A 5,707-nucleotide genomic window follows, 5' to 3' on the forward strand; every position below is an offset into this window, starting at 1 on the left:
TATATATATGGAAAACCTCAATCTAATGGATTTGCCTCACACAGGTGATTCTTGCCAGAGTGGAAGTTCACCTTTCCAAGACTTGTATCTCATCTTACCAATGTATACCCTTCTGCTGTTCTTTAATTCCATTTAAGGACACGAGACAGCCTTTTAGAACAGAATTTAACATGTTAGAATATAACTTACAAATAATTTTTAAAATATAAAATCTTACACCAGTTTTTATTGATTAAGAATATAGCATTTACATTGACATCTATTAATACAATCATTTAAGTATCCACCACCCCAAAATTTAAAGTCACTAAAGATTTCTCCTCATCTGGCTGTCCTGGTGGAGTTTCCAGTATGTATGCCTCTGTGAAATGCCTCTTTTTTATCACATAAACTATGTGCAAGATTGACTTCTGAAAAATCCAAAATTGCAGAGCCACAGTATAGTGAGGCAGAGTCCAGTACATGATTTAAAACATACATACACACATACTGCCATGGAGTCAGTTCCAACTCATTCTGACCATATATTAAATACGTTAGTAAGTAGTTTAAAAATGTTTCAATCATCTCTCCTGGCAGAGAGAACTGTGAGAAAGCCAGGTAGGCTGAGGATTTTGTCTTGAAGTATTAGATGACACTGATAGGCCTTTTTGAGTGTCTCAGGTTGAACCAAACCTTTGGGAGTCATGAACACATGGTTCAAACTTTGGTCTGAAGTATCTTTAAGACTTGGATAGACCTATGCAGGGCTAGATTCTGCACAGCCTTCAAGATCTCGAAGAAATCCAAGACATATAGGGTGGGAAAGTAGGTAGGCAGGATCACGTCATGCTTACTTGCTCTTTGACCTGCTGTACCTAGCATTACCTTCCATCATTGTTTTTTATATAACTTTTGAGCTATTTTTCATTTTAATAACTTGCAAAACAATCATTGCTCAATTTGCATTCAGTGTATACACAATGATTTCAGAGAACAATATATGTCTGTTCTGAGAATCAATCTCTTACAATTATATAACATTTTGATCTACAATGGTATTTCCAAATGCCCATGATACTTCCTCAAAAATAACAGTTGTGAAGATGCAATCTTAAGACCAGAATCTTCTAAGAAAACAAGTTTGTTTTCCCCCTTTTGTTGCTTTCTTCATTTTTCTCTCCTTAAATGAACTAATAGGCAGCCTAGAGTGCCTATTACCACCATTTCTATATTTTTTATTATTATTTCCTTACCTTCTGCCCAGGCTTACATTCTTTCTCGAAACAGCCATGTGTGTCCCCATCTTTGAAGAGATGCTGCTGCTTCTTGTCTGGAAAACTGGAATTGATGGTGACTCTCAACTATCTGCTCTGAAGGGGGCCCCGGATAATACTATTGCCAGCGTGTGCACCAAACCACCACTGAGTGTCACAATATGTCCCTGGCAATGCTCTGCTGGGGAATTTAAACCAGGTTAATTTATTCCTGCCAGATTCACTTTGTAACATAATGATCTAGTTGATTAAAGGGAGAGCCAACTGAATATGTGTAAACAGAACATTAAAATATCCAGGCATTCTGTTTTCATTAACAAAATCTAAGAACCATGAATTGAATTTACCAATACAGCGTAATAATCAGGAACGAGAGATATTTGTCCTCATTTCCTAAGCAGAAAGTCACTTTTCCATAAGGGACATTTTCGTATGAAATTAGTAATATATACTTTTTTATTCTGCTCCAAAGTCAAGCATATAGGGTATGAAACTCTTGAATTTTACCTCAAGAATATATTTTATATACCAACATAATTATGTTTAAATGTCCATTCAATATATGTTTTTTTGAGATGATCTAAGAAAGAAATATGATCTGCCTTCAGTGCTTTTTGGGAGCTCTGCTGGTGTACTGCCTAAGGCATTTGGCTGCTAACCAGAAAGCTGTCGGTTCAAACCCACCAGCCACTCCTCTGAAGGAAGGTTGGGCAATCTACTTCCATAGTGATACTGCCTCAGAAACCAAAGGAGGGGTTGGTATGAGTTGGATCCGATTCCATGGCAGTACCTTTTTTTTTTTTTTGGTTTTCAGTGCTTTTAATGAAACTATTAATTTTGAATTCTGTAAGGCAAGTTTTTGTTTTAGCTTAAATATATTGAATGAATGTAAACATTTTATAAACTAGATATTATTTTGACTTGGATTCTTTATGCCATGTAAAGTTCTTCCCTTCTAATTTCTACCTACTAAAATCTTTTTTTTTTTTTAACTTTTATTGTGATTTGGGTGAAGGTTTACAAAACAAATTAGTTTGCCATTCAACAATTCATATACTTTTTGTTTCATGACATTGATTGCAATCCTCACACTGTAACATTACTCATGTCACTTCCTCCCTGTGTTTCTCACTTCCCTTCATTTTTCTTTCCTATCCCTTCCTGCCTTCTGAACTTCATTTTGGGCAAATGCTGCCCTTTTGATATTGAATGGTAGATTGTACTAAAGAGTGCATACCCCCATGATGTTATTGCTCACCTTATAGACCTATTTATTGTGGGTGACAAAGGACTGTCATCTCTGGGCTTCTATCAGTCCTTATCCAAGCAGTGATCCTGGCCTTTATGATGATTTTGAGTTTTATTTCGCCTGTTTCTCCTACTCTATCCAGGACTTTACAATGTGATCCCTTTCAGAGCAGTTGGTAGTGGTAGCTGGGACCACCTAGTTTTTCTGGTCTCAGAGTCATGGAGGCTGAGTTTCACGTAGTCCATTAGCCTTTGGACTATTTGTTTCCATGTGTCTTTGATTTGCATGACTTTCCTTTGCTCTGGATGAGGAAAGACCAATAGTTGTACCTTAGATGGCCAATCACAAGCTTTTAAGACCCCAGTCACTACTCATCAAAGTAAAAGGTAGAACAGTGTCTTTGTGGACTTTGTTATCACTGTTGATTTGGATGTCTCCTGAGACTAGGGTCCTGAGCCCCTATACTTAGCAACTCATTCCTTCAAGGTGTTTGGTTATGGCTAAGAAGTTTTTATAACTTTGCCCTCTGTATGCTCTACTATATTCATGGATGTATTTACAACATATGTAAATACATATGTAGAAATATCCTCTGTCAAACATGTCTTGTGCCATCAAATTGGACCCAACTCATAGTGACCCCTCCTTAGGTTTCCAAGGCAGTATCACTATGGAAGTAGATTGCCCCATCTTCCTTCTGAGGAGAGGCTGGTGGGTTTGAACCTCCAGCCTTCAGGTTAGCAGTCAAGTGCCTTAGGCACACTACCAGAGCTCCCTGTCTCTCTCTCTCTCTCTCTCTCTCTCTCTTTATATATATATATATATATATATATATATTCCCCCCCCCCAAAGGGTTCAGTTTGTGTGTCTATCTATGTATCTACTCATAGATCATTGTGATCACTGTTATTGCAGGATTGGATATATAATAGTCTACCACTTTTAAGAAAGGAGTGCAGATTCATTTTTTTCTTTGTAGGCAAACTTACAATTGCTAACAGAATGCTAACTGTTGTGTGTGTTTTTGCTACAAGTAGCATCATCTGGTTCTTTAAGTCACTTTTGAAAGGATAGATGTGTAGTATAAATGCATTTCAGTATATTCAAATGATCTTTGCTAGGTTCTTAACACTAACATAGGATTCCCTAGAAATAAATATTTCATATTCATTTCACATTATCATAAGTTTGGAAGAGAGAATTATGTTAAGTCATCTGAATCATCAAATGCTACATCTTATGATCATTCTTTCCAATTTATACTGTAAGAAAAACTCAGGATGATTATTGATTAAAAATAGCCAATAAGAAGCAAGAAAAAACAAGTGTACTATGAAACAAAACCAGTTGCTGTTGAGTTGATTCTGACTCATGGTGACCTCATGGATGTCAGAGTGGAACTGTGTTACATAGGATTTTCAAGTGCTGATTTTTTTGGAAGGAGATTGTCAGGCTTTTTTTCTGAAGTTCCTCTGGGTGGACTTGACCCTCCAACCTTTTGGTTAGCAGTGCAGTGCTTAACCATTTGCGCCACATAGGGACTTCAAGTATGAAATAAACAGCATAGTATAAATAATATGAAAAGGTTCAAAAAAAATTTTTTTAAGTAGACTTCTGGTTCAATATGGCAGTGTAATCTCCCTAAAACATTAATAAAAATTTAAAGCTATAACACAAAGAAAAATCTATCAATAAAAGAGAGATTTTGAAAAAATTCTGGAAGTTCAGGAAAAAGGAAAAAAGGTGGAGGAATGACAACTGATAAACAAAGGCAGAAGTAGCCATTAAGTAGAATATATCCAGAATTGACTATAGCCAAAGACGGGACCCATCTGCTCTGTAGAACCCTAGAATGCTCAGAAGTCACAAAAATCAAGTGTGAGGGAGGGTGGAGTGAGATGTGTGGCTGAAAACAGGAATTAAATTGATTGTATATGAAACCATTAATGCTTCCATACCATATGCAGAGTAAGAATTGTACCCACTTCCCAGGCAAATATAATGGAATATTATTTTCTGGAGAAATTTCTCAAATGAGATCAGGGCAGCTTGTGTAAGTCTTGACACCCCAGAGGAAAGACCTCTGAATGAAGGCATGTATGTATTGTTCAGTAAAATGGCCAGCTTTACAATCACATTTGACTAATTGAAAGCTGTCAGTAAACAAGGCTCCATCTATGTTCATAGAGCTACCAATTAGCCATTTTACTATTTTGTAATAAAAAACAGAAACAAATATCTCCAGTCATTTGAGGAAAACCAGCAATATGAAAGAAAACCAGTTGTAACAAAAGAGAGAAACAGACTGGGAGACAGTGACACTCTGCAGGAAGGAGCGATAATTCAAGAACAAAAGAAAACTTAAAAATTCTAATTCACATCACAAAAAGATTAGACAGCATAATGCATCAGTAAAATGAGAACTCAAAAAACCAACCCACTGCCATCAAGTCAATTCCAGCCCATAGTGACCTCCATATGGTTTCCAAGGCTGTAAATCTTTATGGAAGTAGATTCCTCATCTTCTCTTGGAGCAGCTGGTGGGTTTGAACTTCTGACCTTCTGGTTAGCAATGAAATGCTTTATTCACTGCACTGTGAGAGCTCCTAAAACAATAAAGGATTCTTTGAAAAATAAATTATTATAGATCAAGGAAGTACTCTTGGTGAATAAAAATATGATTATCAAACTAAAATAATCAATTGAATGGTTGGACAATAAAGTTAAAACATCTCAAATAAAATAAATAGAAAAAATGGAAACTATAAAAGAAATACAAGAAAGAGAATTAGTATTGGAAGTCATCTTCTAACTAATAGGAATTTCACAAAGATAGAAAACATAACTAAAGAGAGGTCACAGGCAAAATACCAGAGTTTTTCTTAAACAGAAGGGCGTACGTTATTACACTGAAAATATCCACTCAATGCTCAGGAGAATGGACAAATAAAGAACTCAATAGATACATTATTTAAAACTATAAAACACTAGTAATAAAAAGACACCTTCAAAATTTCCAGACAATAGAAATATCTGATCTTCTATAGTAATGAGAATCACACTGTATCAATCTTCTTATCGGTTATCAAAGAAGATAGTAGATCAGTGTCTTCAAATTTCTGAGGGAAAAATACTTTAAACCTAGAATTCTACACTCAGCCAAACAATCAATAAATTTTGAAAGTTGAATAAAGGAGTATTT

This window comes from Orycteropus afer, unplaced genomic scaffold (genome assembly GCF_000298275.1).
Source record: "Orycteropus afer afer isolate SDZICR_OR568_19922 unplaced genomic scaffold, OryAfe1.0 scaffold00105, whole genome shotgun sequence".
Classification (NCBI taxonomy): Eukaryota; Metazoa; Chordata; class Mammalia; order Tubulidentata; family Orycteropodidae; genus Orycteropus; species Orycteropus afer.